We start from the raw sequence: 22,666 nt of genomic DNA, 5'->3' as shown, positions 1-22,666 counted from the left end.
TCACTCACCTCACTTTGAAGATGAGCACTTTTGAAATGATTGTAATAGAACAAAGGACAGAAGTTTCCAGGCTGAGGCCATAATAAGAATAAGAAACAAATATCTTACCAAGAATTCCTTTGACTGATGAATGCAGGACAGATTTTATTTTACAGTCGTGTAAAAATGGGTGCCTGGTATGTGACAACCTGCTGTTCTCAGGCAGTTCTATCTTTGAGGCACTCTTGCAACATATATAAATGCTGTGCTAATTAAAAACTAATATTTTTGATTAAATTTAAAACTACTACTGGTAGAAAACACTTATTTACCCTAGAATGAATTATTGTTTGTCCTTGAAAATAATAAAATTTCATTTTAAAAGTGTATTATTCAGATCATTTATCACTTCAGATTGCTAGCGCTCACCTAATCAAATTTAGTTGTCTGTTTCTATATGTTTTTAGAGCATTTCTCTTTATTTGTTTGTTTTTATTTTTTGCTGAGGCAATTGGGGTTGAGTGGCTTGCCCAGAGTCACACTGCTGGGAAGTGTTGGGTGTCTTGAGACCAGTTTTGAACTTAGATTCTCCTGATTTCAGGACTGGTGCTCTATCTACTTTGCCACCTAGCTGCCCCTACTTTTATGTTTTTTACCTTTCTCTACATAGATAAGGGCATATATTGAAATTTTTACATTATGTGATAATTTGCCAATTTTTAGATTGATAATTTCCATAAGAAAATTTTATACTAAAGGCTTTTGAAAAATCTTCCTATCTGTTTTGTCACATAAACATGTAAGGTATTCAGTTACATTAATTAAAAAAAAATCATCAAATCACAAAAAAAAAAAAAAAAGGTGCCTAGGTGAATAGACACACCTTTGAAACTCCAAAGGCCGCATTTTGTTTTCTAAACTGAAGCACAAGATCCTCACATGATTCTTCATTGATTGGATGTTAAAGAAATTACAGGACATGAATCTCCACCCCGTACTCATTACATAGCCAGTCCCTGCCCCCAAAGGAGCTTCCATTCTAGCAAGGAGAAGGGTATCGAGGGCTAAGGGCAGAAAATAAAAGATTTTTTTCAAATCTTAAAAGCCAACAACCCTTCATTACAAAATCAGTTCCTGCCCCAGAGAGGGGAAGATGAACTCCACATTTGAGTATTATTATATTCCTTGTTGTTTTCATTTTCTAATTGTTAATTTCATTTTTCCAATTTAATTTTCATAACTGGAAAAAATATTTCTCACAGCCATTAATCAGCTTTATTTTTCATTTAATACAATAATCATTTAAAAAATTATATCAAGTATAAAATCACATGGACATAAGTATTTGAAAATATAATAATCCCTTCTATTTTATTAATTTTTTTGAGTTCTTTGCCATGAAGCAAACACTTTTATAAATTCTGTTGTCTAAAGTTTTCATGCAGTTACTAAAGATTGTCCTCCAAAATTTTTGAGAACCAGAAGTTATTGTCTGACTAGGAATATGAAGTCTTTTGGAGATATGTTGATTTAATCATTGCCCTACTTTGTTCTGATTTTAATTCTTATACATTCCAACTAATGACAACGATATTTTTAATTTGATGGCAGTACATATTGGAGACAAGAACCTAAGTTTGATTAGAAAAATGAGATATAGACAAAAGGGATAGATGCCAATACTGGAAGCCATCAAAATATAGGAAAAAAAACTATAAATTCTCCCCCCCATTTTACTTTACTTTGGATATTGAAGAGACCTACTTTAAGAATAAATCACTTCCTCACTATCTGAAAAAGAATTTACTAAAAACCAGTCTGGAGAATTACTGATAGGCCAAGTTATTACCTTATCAATATTGTTAAATAATAGCTAGGTTATGCCAAATCAGAGCTGCTAGTATAATTATAAGAGGATTTTAAGGCAATAGCTACCTTAAACTGTGAATTAAGCATCCAAGCACCAAAGAAAATATTTTTTAAATTTCATAAAAATTCAATTAATTAAGCAATTGTAAATGTGGCATTGAACTTATAAAAGTTTTTTTTTTTTTTAAGTCACTTTCCACTCTGTATTCCATATGCCATTTCCCACCCCCACCCAGCAAAGTTATTCTACTATTGATTATTCTGCTTTCAAAAAACCATCTACATTTTAAATGACTCAATGACACTGTTACTCAGGCTTAATATTTGGATCAAACTCACACTGAAGTAAGTAGCAATCTCACCTGCATATGCAAGTCAAGGGTTTAATTTGAGCCTATGGTTAAACCCTTTATTTTAGAGGGTAAGTATCTGTAAGCAACATATTGCTATTTTACACATTGTGAATGATGTCTTCTATACCATTTACTATGATCAGTTAAAGAACATTGTATTTATTTCCTGGATCACTCTTATATGTGTGGTTATATGTGATTTTATTTTTTAAATTGTACACATCTGAACCCCGAATCTTTGCTAATACCCTTCTGGACTTAGCCTGCTGGGTCTTTCTCAATATAAACCTTTGCAGAAGTTCTAACAGGATGTTGTCCACTGATGAAGATATTTTCTTCTCAGTGTAAACTCATCTTTGTAATAGTCCTAACAAGATCTTGCCCTCTAAGAAAGCTGTATTCTTAGTGTAAATAAACCCGTTCTTGCCACAAACTTGAAGTCTGTATTCATTGGAGTTTGCAAATTCTTTTGCAAAACCTGCAACTGGCAAAGGGGATCATATTGCTGTTGAGGGATCTCTCAACCCTCAATTCTCATACCTCAACAAATCTTTGAGAGGAAGAAAGCACATTCTGTTAGTCATGTCACATTAACTATGAAACATTTTAATCATTGGGGAATATGCATCACATTTTATAATGTTGATTCTGGGTGTTTTTATGTGAGTAAAAAAGGATAGTTATTTGGAAAGACTCAAAAATTGCAACCCCTATGGTACTGTCACATTTGCAACAAATCCTAAGCCTGCTTTTAGCATATTATGGGAAGAAATTAAACTGCATGATAAGTAATTTAACAGTACTAGAATTTCATATGCTAAGGTGACCAGTTAATTCTCTGACTTAATCTCTATAAAACAAAAATGCTGATGAAGGTTAGAAGTCCCAAGTTAGGCAAATTTTTCAGAAATCAGTTATAAGAATCACTGAATTCTACTAACAATGTTTAGCTACATTAGGATTTTAGGTACTGTTTCATAACTAATAGCTATAATAAAATACTCAAAAGCAATCATGATTCTTTTGGTTTGATTTTACCAATACATATGCTCAAAACTAAAATACTTAGGTTATTTTTTGAGTTGGTGTGGCCAATAATGATAGCCAGTAAGTGACCAATTTTATGGTTAAATTAATATCTCAGAAAGCAATAGTAGTTAATATTAGATAAAGAAATTATTGGTTTTTGAGAAAACAAAGAAACTAATAATTGTGCTTTTGTGGGGAAGTATAATACAACTGTATAACTTCACAAGTTAAATATTGTGTATATAGCAAGAATTATAAAATGAAATGAAGCTATTATGTGCATATTGTTTGGTCTTGCACTCTATCTTCTCATTCTGTAATGGAAATTATTGAAGGTACTTAAGCTAAATTTAAGAGTCATAACCATTACTCACAACTTTTGCTGCTTTGAACTAACAAGGAACAAAAGGAACTTAAAAGGGTACAGAGTAGGGAAAATCTCTTTTGATTCAACAGGCAGTTTAAAGCTACTAATTTGAGACCCTACTATTGCAGATACAAAGGTGTCCCTCCCCCAAAGAACTTAAATTGTACTGCATGATACTTTTAGTAAATTTTTTTTTTATTTTTGTTTGTTTGTTTGTTTTTTGCTAGCACCAGGGGTCAAGAATTTTTAGCAGGAAAGAACCTTGGAGATAATCCAATCCAGTCAACCCAATTTAAATGGAAACTGAAATCCAGAAAGGTTGAGCCTTGATTCAAGATCAAATGGAGAGTCTGCAGAGCTAGTATTCAAATTTAAATTCCCTGAATCTAAATTCACTGGTTGTCTTACATCATTTTGCCACTTCTACCCAAATGACCCAAAGAAGTCTTTCAGTTTTATTATCTGTAAAAATCATGATGTAAAATGAAGTAGTAGAACTAACCTCTAGAATTCTTTCCTTATCTCATATGTAATCTATTAGCAAACTCTAATGACTTGGCATAGGTATAGATCAAGACCAATTTCAGGTGTCTGTCTACTGCCTCTAATAGTTATACTCCTTTTATCAGGCCTCCTGTCTTTCTAAGAAACCTTCACTAACCTTCAAAATATATACATATACTTCACAGCATTTCAACTCCTTTGTGGTGACTTGTGATGAAAGTTTTATAGGGTGTTTGTTGTGCAGCTATTCAGTCATGACCAACACTTCCTGATCCCATTTGGGGTTTTCTTTGCAAGGATATTAGAGTGGTTAGACATAATCCTTCCCCAGCTTATTTTATAGATGAGGAAACTAAGGCAAACAGGTGTGATGACCGCATATTTAAAATCAGCTGGAGTCAGGAATTCAGGTTAAGGGAAAAATCTTCAATCTATTGAAGTGAAGAGGTGAATAAGGATTGCTATAGCAATATGGGCAAGAAAGATTGCGATAGCAATATGGGCAGCTGCGACAGGAAGCCAGCTAACAGAGGGGCATCTGAGCTGAAAGGCCGTCACAATGGCAATGCAAGCAGTCTCTCCTTCCCCTTCCTTTTCCACTCCCCTGCCTCCACCTACCAAAATCGTCATTTCCTATACAACACATCAGGACTTGCACAAAGAGTGGGCGGGGGCCATTCTTTCTCTAAGCTTATATATTAATAGAGTATGTTCCAATTACTATTTAGCCTCATGTGCTTGGGACCTCAGTGCATCAACTCAAACCTCAGCCCATTACAAACAATGTTAAATGGTTTGCCCAGAGTTACACTTCTAGTAAGTGTCTGAAGCTAGATTTGAACTCGGGTCATGATATCTATGAAATTATTCTAATTTTGTGAAGAAATAATTAAAATTTATATAAATGATAAAAGTTTGCAAAATACTTTTATTCTCACAATAACTGTGATGTAGGTACTGCTATTCTTATAAAAAAACAGACAATTGAATTGACTATTTTTTTTTTAATTTAATTTTATTTAATAATAACTTTGTATTGACAGAATCCATGCCAGGATAATTTTTACACAGCATTATCCCTTGCAATCACTTATGTTTCGTTTTTTTCCCCTCCCTCCCTCCCCCCCCCCCAAGATGGCAAGCAGTCCTAGATATGTTAAATATGTTGCAGTATATCCTAGATACAATACATATTTGCAGAACCGAACAGTTCTCCCGATGCACAGGGAGATGGATTCAGAAGGTAAAAATAACTTGGGAAGAAAATCAAAAATCAAATAGTTCACATTCATTTCCCAGTATTCCTTCTTTGGGTGTAGCTGTTTCTGTCCATCATTTATCCAATGAAACTCAGTTAAGTCTCTTTGTCAGAGAAATCCACTTCCATCAGAATACATCCTCATACAATATCGTTGTCGAAGTGTATAATGATCTCCTGGTTCTGCTCATCTCACTTAGCATCAGTCCATGTAGGTCTCTCCAAGCCTCTCTGTATTCATCCTGCTGGTCATTCCTTACAGAGCAATAATATTCCATAACATTCATATACCACAATTTACCCAGCCATTCTCCAATTGATGGGCATCCATTCATTTTCCAGTTTCTAGCCACTACAAACAGGGCTGCTACAAACATTTTGGCACATACAGGTCCTTTTCCCTTTTTTAGTATCTCTTTGGGGTATAAGCCCAATAGAAACACTGCTGGATCAAAGGGTATGCACAGTTTGATAACTTTTTGGACATAATTCCAGATTGCTCTCCAGAATGGCTGGATTCGTTCACAACTCCACCAACAATGCATCAGTGTCCCCGTTTTCCCGCATCCCCTCCAACATTCATCATTATTATTTCCTGTCATCTTAGCCAATCTGACAGGTGTGTAGTGATATCTCAGAGTTGTCTTAATTTGCATTTCTCTGATCAATAGTGATTTGGAACACTCTTTCATGTGAGTGGTAATAGTTTCAATTTCTTCATCTGAAAATTGTCTGTTCATATCCTTTGACCATTTATCAATTGGAGAATGGCTTGATTTTTTATAAATTTGAGTCAGTTCTCTATATATTTTGGAAATGAGGCCTTTATCAGAACCTTTAATTGTAAAGATGTTTTCCCAGTTTGTTGCTTCCCTACTAATCTTGTTTGCATTCGTTCTGTTTGTACAAAGGCTTTTTAATTTGATATAATCAAAATTTTCTATTTTGTGATAGGTAATGATCTCTAGTTCATCTTTGGTCACAAATTTCTTTCTCCTCCACAAGTCTGAGAGATAAACTATCCTATGTTCCTCTAATTTATTTATAATCTCATTCTTTATGCCTAGATCATGGACCCATTTTGATCTTATCTTGGTATGTGGTGTTAAGTGTGGGTCCTTGCTGAATTGACTATTGTATTTATATTTATAAATAATGTCACATTTGAAGCTAGATATTCCAGACTCCAGGTCAAATGGGCTGTCCACTGTGCAGCCTAACTGCTAACATTCTAAAGTTTAGTTTTCCACGAATTAACTAATGATAAAAGTATACCAGTTATAAATGAAAAATGGCATATTGGTTGAAGAGTTTGAATGAACTAATCACTTGTTGAGCATGGAGGTTATTTTAATGTCAATGTGCTTTTAGTGTTAAATTCTCAAGTGTATTGTCCATTCATTGTATCATCTGTCATGCTGGATCTTACCTTTTTGCTTTGACTCCTGTCAACCTTTAGTCCTAAAAGTGTATTGGATATTTCCTTTGAAAGATTAAGTCTGAATCTTCTTCCTCTAATCCTCTAGATAGCACTGATTTTATAGGTACATCTTTTGTTCCTGTTCTCAACTTTGCAGCCAGTCAAATAGCCCAAGGATCCTTTCTTTGCCTGTTGAAAAATTTATTACCCCAGTATACATTCACAACATTGTCACTGGTTCTGTTAAAGAACTTTGTTACTTTGAAAACATCTTTTACTGCTTTAGCCTAGGATGGCCACAGAAAGCAATAGGCAAAAAATAGTCATTTTTATTAGTCAATCAACAAACAATCTACTATGTGTCAAACATTGTACTAAAAGAAAAGGATATAAAAAAGGGCAAGAAATTAAAAAAAAAAAAACCAGCCTCTGCTTTACACACACACACACACACACACACACACACACACACACACATATATGGAGGAGACAGCATATCAAATGGTCATGTAGAATCAAGATAAAATGTCAAAGGGAAGGCACTAGAATTGAGGGTCAGGAAAGGCTTCCCATGGAAGGTGAGATTTTAGGCAAGTTTTTAGAGAAGCTAGGGAAATCAGAAGATGGAGATAAGGAACTGCCAGTGAAAATGTTCAATCTTATGCAAGGAAGAGTTGTCCTCAATTTTTTCCCCCACTATCTTTTCCTATCAACTGGTAAATTTTTCCATTCTATCTCCAATATATCTTCAGTACCCTCCCCTTCTCAAATCACAGTTGTTCCTTTTGATTATCATCTGTGGTGTTCTCTTCTTTTTCTAAAATATGATGGTTCTCTGGGTGCAGGTTTCTTGAGGGACTTCTGGAGGCAGTGTTAGTTTCAGTTCAAAGTAATAATCACCTCAAATGCAGTCAGGAGTTAAAAATTCAATTACTTTATTGTCTCTTCCAAAATAGCCCGGTAAGCTTTCCTTGGTTCCGCAAACTCTTATTGCTTGTCCTTTGTTTCTGCCAGCTTCAGCCTCCACCTCTCTTTGAATCTTGGTTCTCCTCTTCTCCACTGACTGACTCCACTGACTCAGCTCCTTTTATGCTCTTTTAGAGATGTAAACTCAAAGATTGACTCCTCCTCCGAGAGTGGGATTATGGGAGGTGTAACTTGTGAATCTCCCGGACTTGTGAACTCTAATGTGTGAGCTCTAATGTGTAAACTCTCTTAAAGGTGTGAGCTCTAATGTGTGAACCAATTATACAAGCATTGTTTCTATCAACTCTAATGAGTTAACACTTTGTAAGGATTCTACCAATCATCACTTCTCCCTTGAACTACTGTTGGGCAAGTCACTTAAACTCTTAATAATCATATATCTTTATCCTGTAAAAAGGAACATAATATTTGTAGTACTTCCTCATGGGATTGTTATGAAGAAAGTACATTTCAAATTTTAAGGTGCTTTATGTAAGTATGAATTGTTATTAACATTTGTATGTTAAATTTATTTGGATGGAATTTATTAATTTATTTGGATAGAAAAATGAACCTCAAATATATGATGTTTAATTTCATGGTAAACTTGACTGGAATGTCCTTACTGTCAATTAAAAATTTGTTAAAAATAACCTTGGTATACCTTTTTCTCAAAAATCTTTAGGCCTGGGGGAGATGTGTGTGTGTGTGTGTGTGTGTGTGTGTGCGTGTGTGTGTATTTAGTTTTTTTTTTTTTTTTTTAATCTAAGTTTGAAAAGTCATTTCTCATTCCTTTCTCTATTGGCCATCTAAATATCTTCATCTTACCACAATACTAAAAAATATCCTGGATACTTACATTGAAAAAAAAAAAAAAACCTGAATTTTTTCCCTATAAAAACTGAAGGAAAAGGGAATGAGAAGGTAATATCATTATTTTAGGTTCTATTTTCCTCTAGACCTACCTATCCCTTGAGTCTCTGGTGTGCATGTCTCTCTCCTCTTCTCCCACCTTCCCCCAACCCCTTTCCTCTCCAATCTCATCTCTGTCCATCTGTTTCTCTTTTCTCTCTCTTCTGTTTTCCTCTCTATATAAATGAATACATCCATGACAATAATGTGATTATTCCTAAGGCAGTTTTCATATATCTTTACTACATACTTTCATGTATGCATATATGTTTGTCATTCCTCCCCTCCTCCCACCTCAAGTGCTCCCGTTTCCATCTTTCCTAGTACTAGAGATTACCATCATCCTTCTAGCAACCCAGGCTCATAATCTTTGGGTCCTCCTTGATAATTTGTTCCAGTTCATTGTACATATCTAATCTGTCACCAAATCTTGTAGTAGCCCATTTCTCAACATCTTTCATTTATTTCTCCATCTCTCTGTTAATGCAGCCTTCATCACCACTTTCCTGGATTTTTGCAATAAAATTACTTCACAACATGCCTGCTTCAAGACTCCTGCTCCCTACCTTTCCTAAAGAGATGTTCCCAAAGTGCAAGATTGATCATGTCATGACTACTCATTCTCATCCTTCACTCAATAAATGTCATTGGGTCCCTATTACATACTCTGTGTGTATGGATAGAAAAAGAGACAAAGTGACAATGTGTATATATATATATTTAGATATACACATGTGGCTACACGTGTGTGTGTGTGTGTGTGTATAAAACATCTATACATAGTTATATCTATATGTCTGTGTCCAGTCATTTCAGCTGTATCTAACTCTGACCCCATTTGGGGTTTTCTTGGCAAACATATTAAAGTGGTTTCCCATTTCCTTCCCCTACTCATTTTACAGGTAAGGGAACTAAGGCAGTTGTGTTTGCAATGGAATAAATGAAGATTTCTCAGGAGACTGTAGGGTAAAGTAGAGCAGACTGTAGATCTAAGTTTCAGGAAGTCATGTTGCCATTTTGAAGCAGAATCTGCACTGGCGCATCAACACTTCTCATGCCAAATAAAGAGACATTGTTGTACATTGGTCAATAGCTCTTTCCATCCTCCTGAAGAATTCAGTTCATCCAGTGAATTAAAAAATCAACAGGATAAGGGAGGGACCTGCAGTTGTTCAGCTATAAAACTCAGGTTTTGCTTCTGTACTGTGCTACCTCTTTCTGGACTGCTCAGTTAGTGTGCTTGTAGAGGGCCGCAGACAGTGGGGGCATTCTCAGTGAGGTATAAGACCCTTCAGCCCAGAGGGAACCTGCTGACAATGTCTGGTCCAACACTCATTTCCCCTTTGGGAACATCTCAGCCTTCTTGAGAAGTCACAGAGAAGTGACAACCTGTGTTCTAGTTGAAGCAGAGGTACTTGCAGTAAGGATTTTTACAGTAAAGATATTAGTAGCAGAGTGCTTATAGTTAACACATATACAGTGTGCTGTGGTCATGTGATTGTACTAAGGTATTTGAGGCTGAGAGAACTTGAAATAAATGGACTCCATTTTTGACCAGGTGGATCCTTGCCTCACCATTCCTCCTCTAAGACTAAGAATTTTGGCTGGTACCAAGATTCTCCAGAGAGCTAGTCTAGACACTATATTTTAGCACCCCAAGTGGGGCTCTAGAAAGCTACATGTGTTGGCCCGTTTTTTGCAAGAAACAAATAAAGACTTTCTCTTTGTACCTGGAGACACCTTCAAGAAGTTAATCTGGGCAAGGGGGGGTCTAGTAGACTGTCCCATGTATGGTTTACCCAAGGTCACACAGCTAGTTATTATCTGAGGCCAGCTATGAACTCAAGAAGATGAATTTCCAGGCCCAGCACAATATCCACTGCTCCACCTAGATGCTGTGTGTGTGTATACACATACATACACATGTTGAAAAGAAAGACACCCCAACAAGGTCAGAGTCATGGATTGCAGACCTAAGAATTGTGAAAGAATTTGCAAACTCATTCTACAAATTAAAGGGCATTATTATGCTGCCTGATAGCAGACTAAAGTTCCAAGGAAATCTAATAAAGGGAGTTCAACAGAGGCAGAAACAAAAAGAAATTGCACAGCTTGACAGTGGGCTAATTCCAAGAGAATCTAGCGGAGTTTGGAATCAAGGAGATAAGTTTCAAAGAGAAACAAAGGTTAGGGAAATATGCTAATGTGGTATAGAGTTACAAATGAGGAATGGTAGGAGTTATCATTATAGTTACCCTCACTACTCACCTATGTGAGCTCATATTCACATTGTCTCTTCTGGACCATAGACACATAAGTGTCATATTCCCAGAATCCTATTTCTTCAGCTCCCACAATACCTATTTGATGTATTCCTCAACAAATCTGTTTTTTCATCCTTGATGCACTGCTAAAAACTATTGGCTCAAAGGCCACCGATGATCTAATTGCCTTATCATCTTTTTTCTTTCCCTACCCATTGTAACCTGTAAGTATCATGGGATTTTCCCCTCTTTTTTGTAATACCAATCTCCTAGTTCTTATTCATTCTCATTCATTATTAATCTTCATTTTCCTCTTGTTGGGCACTGGATAAGATGGGATCAGAGCCACCCCACCCCCCACCCCCTTCCTTGCCATTGGGACTGGAAATTGAGTTTTACATACCATTGTGTCATAAACTCCAAATGCTTTATCTCAGTCCTTGCTAGGATGATTCTCCCTCCTTTTGAGTGTTGCCCCTGGCCTTGCAGTTTCCTATCCTTGACCTTCTTATCTTGACCCTTATCTTATAAGGATTAAGTTATGATCCTTTCCTGAAATTATGGCTTGTCCATACTCCCAGTGATTTTGTCCCCTTTATCTGCTTTTGTTTCCCCTATCAAACCCTAGTTAGCTAAAACTCTGTAATATTCTTGTTGGTTTTCTGGAGATCTCTGGGCAGCCTTCTCAGTAGAGCAATCACCAAAAGAATAGCCAAGTGTTAAAAGTCCAAATCCTTTATTATTTCCTTCACAATCTGATTTCCTTACCTGAGGCTGTGCAACTTTCTGGAGGGCCTTTCAGACTGGCCTTGGCCTCAGTGCGGGAAGTGCAGGAGACCAGGCCAGCCACTACTGTGGTGTGAGATAAAGTGAATCTCTCTGAGTCCAAGGGCTTGTGCTTCAGCCTCCAGCCATCACAAAGGTAGACGATGGAATGAATCTGTCTCTGTGTCCCTGCTGGCTGTTATATACTCCATTATAATTACATTATCATAGTGTGACTCTTATGGAACTATGTAAACTAGTAAGTAAATATACTGAATTAGAGAACTATTACCATGCTAAACTAGATAACCATTGCCTAATCAATTCCGTTGACTTAACACTTATAAGAATCATTGTTTCAGAATTCTGGCCCATAATATCTCCTGCTTTCTTTTGTTTTAGAACATAGGTGGTCACACCCTCCCTGGCTTCTCAGAGAGGTGAGAAACCCCAAAAGGAGGTGATCACACCTTCCCTGACTTTTCAGAAAAAAGGGTGAAAACATCAAAAAAGGAAGTGGTCACACCCTCCCTGACATCTCAGGAAGGGAGATGAAAACCAAAGGAAAATGGGGGATCAAACCAGAATAACAGGTTTCTGAAGGGTCTCACTTGAAACAGGCATACATAAATTCATCAACATGAATGTATTACATAACAAACAACATGAATCAACATGAGGAAGTATACATATCCATAAATCCTAGAAATAGTCCAAAACTAATCTATTGTCCATTACTTCATGTGTCAGGGAATCCAATAATTCTTGCAAGTTTTGAAGTCCTGCAATAGTCTCATCATGTGTCAGGGAATCCAATGATTCTTGCAGATTTTGAAGTCCTGTATTTGACATTTATCAATATTTAATCTATTAGCTTGACCACTATCTTCTTGATTAAGCCTGAAGGCCTGATTTTCTGTTTCCTAGAAATCAGGTGATTTCAGAGAAACAGAAACCTTCCATTCCAATCTCTCCAAATAGCAACAACCAATTAGATGTCACCCCCTTCCCTTCTTAATGCTCTCTTACTTGTGATATAATCTCTTGTATAAAAGCTGTGTATCTTTACTACTTCTTTAGCCCTCCTACCATGAGCTTTCTCTTTCTTATCTCGTGATGGGACAGCTCATCCTACGGAGGTTTTAATAAACAATTTTCCTGCTTTCTACTGAATGATCTCTGAATAGTCATTCTGGGTAAGGGTCTTCTACATTCCTCAGAAGGTGAAAAGTACAGGAACAACTGAAAGAATCAAGAAAGGTCTCATGAAAAGAGGTGGCATTTGTGTTAAATAGAGAGGTAAGGATACAAATAAATAGAGAGGTAAAGAAACAAATGCCCTAAATCAAATTATCATACACTGATCAAAATGTCAGGATATTAGGAAGATGATAGCCAGTCAAGGAAATTGAAATAAGGTCTCAGAGTTAGTCAATTTTATTCTCTGTTTACTACACAAATACTTAACTACGTATTATATTCTAGGCAATATCTTTATTTTATTGTTGATATGTCAAGGCAGGGTATGGCCTAAAGGGTAGGAGTGAAAGCTTTTGGTTGGGCATTCTTCATTTTTGGAGGAGTGATAGAGAACAAAGTAAAAAACCTGGTCTCCTTTCCTATAAAGTGGGAATACTCACCACAGGGTAATGATTAAATGGCTTTTGTAAATTGTAGAATGCTATATCAATATATTATCCCTCTCTTTCCTTCCCAGCTAGTGTGCCTCCTGTTTCATACTTTACTCCCTTTCCCTGCTTTTATCATAACACTACCTCATTTGGTCTCTTTTAGCACACATGTTGCTCTGACTATGGTACAGACATTAAAAGTTTAAGGTCTTAAGTACACTGCTGAGCCATGATGGTTGTGCTGGGGATTATATATATTGTACATTTGAAAGCTGAGTCCATAGCACGTAGGGTCATGTGAATTAAAAAAATTCTTTTGATTCTTGTGAAAAGCACAGCATTAACAATCTAAAATTCTATGGGACAACTTAACAGATATTATATCCTAACTCAAACTTCTCAGAGGTCTCTCAAAGTGAAGAATAGAAGCTTTATTCAGGAATCTCATGAGAACTGGACATTCAATAAACTCGGGTTCCCCAGTTTAAAGGAGGTCACCTCCTCAGAAGTCAGGGGATATTATATAGTCACAAGCCATAAAAAAGCATGACAACCCCCCACCCCACCCCACCCTCCTTCCCCTTATTTGGATTCTCACTTATCTTGATTAATGCCTGGAAGTAACATGGACTTATTAAATTTTGACCTGAATTTTATGATAGTCAGTTTCACAAGTTTTACAATTGTTTTACTTTATCCAATAGGAGCACCCTATCTCCCAAATTCCCCAGGTTAACTGAATCTAAGTTCAATCTACCTTAGTTAATGATTTTAAAAGAAACCATATAATCCCCCCACAAAGAGATTTGTTTAGAGGTAAGTAATCCATTAAACTAGAATAACTAAGGAGACTTGGTTTACCTCAGGCTTCCTCAACAAATAGAGATTAGCCAGTTTATAGATCTCTTAGAATATCTCCAGGTCATTAAGTAGTTAGACTCTTCTCTAAGCAGTTAAGGTCCAGGAAATCAGATATTTCTACTAGACAAACAAGTATTTTGTTCTCCTATCCAGAGTCTTAATGATTAACAGAGATTGAAATTGGGTCTGGAATTATCAAGTGAGAGGTCCTCAGTTTCCCCATTATAGTCAGGTGGAAAGCAGAAAGGACGTTTAGGAGGCTATGACTAAACAGAGAAAACATGATTGTGGGAATTGAGAAAACTCTGTGTTACAGAGTTAAAACAGGCAGCATGTTTGGGAACAGGTTAAGGACAAAATCAAAACGGAGAGACAAGGAGCAATTGGAGAAGCTGACATAGAGCCAACAGAGCCCAATGTCATGGAAGACAAGGAGAAGAAAATATTTAAGAGAAAGTAGTCTATAATGTCAAACAGAATAAGAAAGCCAAGCAACAAAATGGAGAAACCTGTTTGAGTATAATGGTGGGAAATGGGAATCAGATTTTAAAGGGATGAAGAGTAAGAGATGAGGAAATAGAGGATTATTGTTTCTAGATTATTGGGGGTAAAAGGAAGGAGAGATATAGGGCAAAAACTTAAAGGGATAAAAGAACAAAATACTTTTGTTTTACTTTTACTTTTAGGATGGAAAAGTCTGATTATGTTTGTAGATAGAGCAGAAAGAGCCCATGAAAAGAATTTACTGAAAATGCCTAAGAAAGATGATGATTGATAAATAAAGTAAAAAGTGTAGGTAATCAGGTTAGTTTTGGTTTTTTTTTATTTTTTTTATTTTTTATTTTTTTTATTTAATGATTACTTTATAATGACAACATTATTCCTTGCACGCGTTTCTTTTCCGATTTTTTTTCCCCCTCCCTCCCTCCACCCCCTCCCCTAGATGGCAAGCAGTCCTTTATATGTTGGATATGTTGCAGTATATCCTAGATACAATATATGTTTGCAGAACCAAACAGTTCTCTTGTTGCATAGGGAGAATTGGATTCAGAAGGTATAAATAACCTGGGAAGAAAAACTAAAATGCAGATAGTTCACATTTGTTTCCCAGTGTTCGTTCTTTGGGTGTAGCTGCTTATGTCCGTCATTTATCAATTGAAACTTAGTTAGGTCTCTTTGTCAAAGAAATCCACTTCCATCAAAATATGTCCTCATACAATATCGTTGTCGAAGTGTATAATGATCCCCTGGTTCTGCTCATTTCACTTAGCATCAGTTCATGTAAGTCTCGCCAGTCCTCTCTGTATTCATCCTGCTGGTCATTTCTTACAGAACAATAATATTCCATAACATTCATATACCACAATTTACCCAGCCATTCTCCAATTGATGGGCATCCATTCATTTTCCAGTTTCTAGCCACTACAAACAGGGCTGCTACAAACATTTTGGCACATACAGGTCCCTTTCCCTTCTTTAGTATTTCTTTGGGATATAAGCCCAATAGAAACACTGCTGGATCAAAGGGTATGCACAATTTGATAATTTTTTGGGCATAATTCCAGATTGCTCTCCAGAATGGTTGGATTCGTTCACAACTCCACCAACAATGCATTAGTGTCCCAGTTTTCCCACATCCCCTCCAACATTCATCATTATTTTTTCCTGTCATCTTAGCCAATCTGACAGGTATGTAGTGGTATCTCAGAGTTGTCTTAATTTGCATTTCTCTGATCAATAATGATTTGGAACACTCTTTCATATGAGTGGTAATAGTTTCAATTTCGTCCTCTGAAAATTGTCTGTTCATATCCTTTGACCATTTATCAATTGGAGAATGGCTTGATTTCTTATAAATTTGAGTCAGTTCTCTATATATTTTAGAAATGAGGCCTTTATCAGAACCTTTAACTGTGAAGATGTTTTCCCAGTTTGTTGCTTCCCTTCTAATCTTGTTTGCATTAGTTTTGTTTGTACAAAGGCTTTTTAATTTGATGTAATCAAAATTTTCTATTTTGTGATCAGTAATGGTCTCTAGTTCATCTTTGGTCACAAATTTCCTTCTCCTCCACAAGTCTGAGAGATAAACTATTCTATGTTCCTCTAATTTATTTATAATCTCGTTCTTTATGCCTAGGTCATGGACCCATTTTGATCTTATCTTGGTATATGGTGTTAGGTGTGGGTCCATGCCTAATTTCTGCCATACTAATTTCCAATTATCCCAGCAGTTTTTATCAAATAATGAATTCTTTTCCCAGAAGTTAGGGGCTTTGGGTTTGTCAAACACTAGATTGCTATAGTTGACTATTCTGTCTTGTGAACCTAACCTTTTCCACTGATCCACTAATCTATTTCTTAGCCAATACCAAATGGTTTTGTTGACTGCTGCTTTATAATATAATTTTAGATCAGGTACAGCTAGGCCACCTTCATTTGATTTTTTTTTCATTAATTCTCTTGAGATTCTCGACTTTTTATTGTTCCATATAAATTTTGTTGTTATTTTTTCTAGATCATTAAAATATTTTCTTGGAAGTCTGATTGGTATAGCACTAAATAAATAGATTAGTTTAGGGAGTATTGTCATCTTTATTATGTTCGCTCGGCCGATCCAAGAGCACTTAATATTTTTCCAATTATTTAAGTCTGACTTTATTTGTGTGGAAACTTTTTTATAATTTTGCTCATATAATTCCTGACTTTCCTTTGGTAGATAGATTCCCAAATATTTTATGGTATCAACAGTTATTCTGAATGGAATTTCTCTTTGTATCTCTTGCTGTTGAGTTTTGTTGGAGATGTATAAAAATGCTGAGGATTTATGGGGATTTATTTTGTAGCCAGCTACTTTGCTAAAATTATGAATTATTTCTAATAGCTTTTTAGTAGAATCTCTGGGGTTCTCTAGGTATACCATCATATCATCTGCAAAGAGTGATAGTTTGGTTTCTTCATTGCCTACTCTAATTCCTTTAATATCTTTCTCGACTCTTATTGCCGAGGCTAGTGTTTCTAATACGATATTAAATAATAATGGTGATAGTGGGCAACCTTGCTTCACTCCAGATCTTACTGGGAAAGGTTCCAGTTTTTCCCCATTGCATATGATGCTTACTGATGGTTTTAAATATATGCTCCTGACTATTTTAAGGAAAAGTCCATTTATTCCTATGCTCTCAAGTGTTTTTATTAGGAATGGATGTTGGATTTTATCAAATGCTTTTTCTGCATCTATTGAGATGATCATATGGTTTTTGTTTGTTTGGTTATTGATATAGTCAATTATGCTAATAGTTTTCCTAATATTGAACCAGCCCTGCATTCCTGGTATAAATCCTACTTGGTCATAGTGTATTATCCTGGGGATGATTTTCTGTAATCTTTTTGCTAATATTTTATTTAAGATTTTAGCATCAATATTCATTAGGGAGATTGGTCTATAATTTTCTTTCTCTGTTTTCAGCCTACCTGGTTTAGGTATCAGTACCATGTCTGTGTCATAAAAGGAGTTTGGTAGGACTCCTTCGATCCCTATTTTTTCAAATAGTTTATTTAGCATTGGAGTTAATTGTTCTTTAAATGTTTGGTAGAATTCACATGTAAATCCATCTGGTCCTGGGGATTTTTTCTTAGGGAGTTGATTGATAGTTTGTTCTATTTCTTTTTCTGAGATGGGACTGTTTAGGATATTTACTTCTTCCTCTGTTAGTTTGGGCAAGCTATATTTTTGGAGGTATTTTTCTATTTCATTTAAGTTGTCGAATTTATTGGCATAAAGTTGAGCAAAGTAACTCCTAATTATTGCTCTAATTTCCTCTTCATTACTGGTGAGTTCTCCCTTTTCATTTTTAAGACTAACAATTTGATTTTCCTCTTTCCTTTTTTTAATCAGATTTACTAAGGGTTTGTCTATTTTGTTGGTTTTTTCATAGAACCAACTCTTAGTTTTATTAATCATTTCAATAGTTTTTTTACTTTCAATTTTATTGATCTCTCCTTTTATTTTTAGAATTTCAAGTTTAGTGTTTGACTGGGGGTTTTTAATTTGTTCCTTTTCTAGCATTTTTAGTTGCAAACCCAATTCATTGATCTTCTCTTTCTCTATTTTATACAAATAGGCCTCTAGAGATATGAAATTTCCCCTTATTACCGCTTTGGCTGCATCCCATACATTTTGGTATGATGTCTCATTATTATCGTTTTCTTGTGTGAAGTTATTAATTATGTCTATGATTTGCTGTTTCACCCAATCATTCTTTAGCATGAGATTATTTAGTTTCCAATTATTTTTTGGTCTACTTCCCCCTGGTTTTTTGTTGAATGTAATTTTCATTGCATCGTGGTCTGAAAAGGATGCATTTACTATTTCTGCCTTACTGCATTTGAGTTTGAGGTTTTTATGTCCTAATATATGGTCAATTTTTGTATAGGTTCCATGAACTGCTGAAAAGAAAGTGTATTCCTTTCTGTCTCCAATACATTTTCTCCAGAGATCTATCATATCTAACTTTTCTAGTATTCTATTTACCTCTTTGACTTCTTTCTTATTTATTTTGTGGTTTGATTTATCTAATTCTGAGAGTGCAAGGTTAAGATCTCCCACTATTATAGTTTTACTGTCTATTTCTTCTTGCAGCTCTCTTAGTTTCTCTTTTAAGAATTTAGATGCTACCCCACTTGGTGCATATATATTTAATATAGATAGTGCTTCATTATCCATGCTGCCCTTTAGCAAGATATAGTGCCCTTCCTTATCTCTTTTAATTAGGTCAGTTTTTGCTTTAGCTTGATCTGAGATCAGGATGGCTACCCCTGATTTTTTGACTTCACCTGAAGCATAGTAGATTTTGCTCCAACCTTTTACCTTTAACCTGCATATATCTCCCCGCTTCAGGTGTGTTTCCTGTAAACAACATATTGTAGGATTCTGGCTTTTAATCCATTCTGCTAACTGCTTCCTCTTTATGGGGGAGTTTACCCCGTTCACATTTATGGTTAGAATGACCAATTCTGTATTGCTTGCCATCTTGTTAACCCCGGATTATGCTTTTCTCCCTTCTTTCCCCTTTCCCCCCCCTTCCCAGTATTAAGCTTGTGAGCACCACTTGCTTCTCACAGCCCTCCCTTTTTAGTATCCCTCCCCCCGCCTTAGAGTTCCTCCCCCTATCTTACCCCTTTCCCTCCTAGTTCCCGTATTCCCTTCCGCTTAGCTTATTCCTTCCCTTTTCACTTTTCCCTTCTCACTTTTCAATGAGGTGGGAGAAGTTTCACCATAGATTGAATATGTCTTAAGATTTTTCACTTAAAGCCAATTCTGAAGGCAGTAAGATACCCACTATATTCATCCCCCTCCCTTCTTTCTCTCAGATATAATGGGTTTCCTATGCCTCTTCATGAGATGTACTACCCCCACTTTACCCTTTTTCTGGTACAATGTCCTTTCCACATCAATTTCTAGAACAAGGTATACATGTATTCTTTATACATCTATATAATCAAAATATAGTTCCCAAGATTAATCTTTACCTTTTTAGATTTCTCTTGAGTTCTATATTTGTAGATCAAACTTTTTATTAAGTTCTGGCTTTTTCATCAGAAATAGATGAAATTCGCTTACTTAGTTGAATGTCCATCTTTTTCCCTGGAAAAAGATGCTCATTCTTGCTGGGTAAGTTATTTTTGGTTGCATACCAAGTTCCTTAGCCTTTCGGAATATCATATTCCAGGCCCTTCGATCTTTTAATGTGGATGCTGCCAGATCCTGGGTGATCCTTATTGTGGCTCCTTGATACTTGAATTGATTTTTTCTAGTCGCTTGCAATATTTTTTCCTTCATCTGAGGGTAGGTTAGTTTTGTTAAAGGAAACTTTCACTCATCCAGACTAGAGGGAGAAGAGGAAGGACTAGAAATAGGAAAAAAAGATAGGAATTGAAGGTTTAATTAGTTCAGATAGAATAGCCAGGATCTTTTTAGAGAAAGTAAGGAGATTTGAGATAAAAGATTTAAAACAATCCAAAATATGGTTTTAAAAATTTATATTCTTTTGACTCAATAATTTAACATTTTTAAATTTAAAAATTAAAATAATTTAATAAAAATTTAATATAACATTTTTTGCTATCATATTATAATAAGAAATGACCCCAGTTCTCTTATCATTTAAAAGAAAAAATATAGTCACCATCATCACCTTTAAAATTTACAGAATTATCCTAGGGAAAAATGGATAAAAACTCTGAACTGCTTGGCATACATGATGTCAGTAAATGAAAACTGTTATTCGTGTGTGTAGGACAGATTTTTTTTTAAACTCTATATTTGATTTCATCAGTATTGGGACTCAGATTTGGGACCTGTTCCAGATCTGTGAGCTTAGTAAGCTGGGATACAGAGTTAAGTGAGTTGTTCATGGTCATACAATATGTATCACTATGGGACTTAAAGCCAGCTTTTCTTTATTTAAAGACAGACTATGATTCTATGCTGCATCTAATAGGACCAACATTACTTAACATAAGAAAAGACTACTGATTTCCATGGTTTCCTTTAAGTCCTAGCAAAAATTCTGTTTTCCCTTTCCCATTCTGTAATGTTCTTCTTAAAATATAATGTTCTCTGGGTGCAGGTTTCTTGGGGGCCTTCTGGAGGCAACCTTCCTTTCAGTTCAGTGTAATTATCCCAAATGCAGCCAGGAGTTAAAGTCCAGATCCTTTATTGTCTCCGTCCAAGTCTTGTCCTTCCTTGGGCCTGGTTAGCTTTAATAGAGGCCTATCTCTTTCCTTGGTTCCAAGAGCCCTTGCTCTTTTGTCCTTTGTCTCTGCCAGCTTCAACCTCTCTTCCTCCAAATCTCCAGCCAGCACAAAGGTAGAAGTTGGAATGAATTTGACTCTGCTTCTGAGAGTGGGCTTGTGGGCTTTTGTGTCTGGCCCTGAGAGCTTCTTGCTTATATGCTGTGCACTGAGCATACTCGAATCATTACATCACTAGGAAACCATTATTTGTTGTAGGATTAAATCAGTGCTAAATTAGATTTAACCACTGTCTCCTCAATTCCACTTAGTACCTTGGTTCAGGTTCTGGCCCATAACATCTTCTTGTAGGATCAGATCAATTATATTGAACCATGCTAAATTAGATAATTATTGTCTCTATCAATTCCACTGTCTTAGTACCTTATAAGAATCTTAACACCATCCCTTCTTAATTTCAGTGCCTTGCCCCTGTTAATTATTTCCTATTTGTCTTGTATAAGGCTTGGGGTATGTGTGTGTGTGTGTGTGTGTGTGTAGATAGATAGATGGATGTATAGATAGATTTGGAAGGCTGATTCTGCTGCTTATTTTTAGGGAGAACACAAGCATATTAAGTGACTCTGATAGGAGAAACCACACAAAATAAATATTCTTACTTTATTTATATTGAAAAGCTCAGGAAAAATAAATGTAGCTGTAAAATATATACCTAATGACCTAACAAAGTGATTACTTCCCAAATTAGTTTGTTTATAAATGCTATAAAGCAAATTTCTACTTTAATCTCCTCAGAAATGGTCATCACCAATACACTTGGTAGAAATGGATTTAGGGGACTGGGTGATCTGACAGAACATCCAGATGAAGGAATTTGTTTTTCCTGTTTGGTACATAAATGTTTTCATAGTTTAGTTTTTTTTCCTATTTTTTCTGCCTTTCCGTTCTTGAGTCTCCTTGGTTAGATTTTCATACAGGTCATCTCTGCTAACCAGAGATATCCTTCACATCCTTGTTCTGGGATCACTTCTCTTCTTATTCTTGTTTTGTGTGGTGATCTCAGTTATCATGGTTTCAATTATTATCCCTATGCAAATAATTTTCAAATATTTATCCAGCCCTCTCTCCTAGCCTCCAATGTCACATTGCCAATTGCCTATTAGACATCTTAAACTGAATGTCATATAATTTTAAACATAATATTTCTTAAATTAAACTAATCATCCCACCCTATCTTGTCCTGAACTTTCCCCTCTTTCTTTCTCTCAGTCTACTAGGTTTCCAACTTGGGTGTCATCCTCTACTCCTTATTCTCATCCTTTGAACTACCAATTGCTAAGATTTGTGATTTGGTCCTTGGTAACATCTCTCACATATGCTCCCTTCTTTCCTCTGACAATGCCACTATTACAGATTCAGACCTTCATCACTTTGTACATCAAGTCTATTGTCCACTTGGAAGGCAAGGTGTTTTTAAAGTATCGATCTGACAATGACTACAATCCTATTTGAAAAACTACAGTGGCCCCCATTCCTTCTAGGATTAACAGCAAATAAAAACAAAAACAATAAACAAACAAAACTTTGGATTTGAAAGCCCTCTTCATGCCTTAGGCCATATCCTACCTTTTCAGAGATACTTTGTCTTCCAATTAGGGCTATTTTTACTGGCAACTCAAACTCCCACCTTCTATAAGAAATTTTCTGTGATGATCTCCAATTTATCCTATATATA

The sequence above is a fragment of the Antechinus flavipes genome, chromosome 6 (genome assembly GCF_016432865.1).
Source record: "Antechinus flavipes isolate AdamAnt ecotype Samford, QLD, Australia chromosome 6, AdamAnt_v2, whole genome shotgun sequence".
Lineage (NCBI taxonomy): Eukaryota > Metazoa > Chordata > Mammalia > Dasyuromorphia > Dasyuridae > Antechinus > Antechinus flavipes.
The sequence above is the reverse complement of the archived record's forward strand: the minus strand, read 5'-3'. Positions refer to the sequence as shown.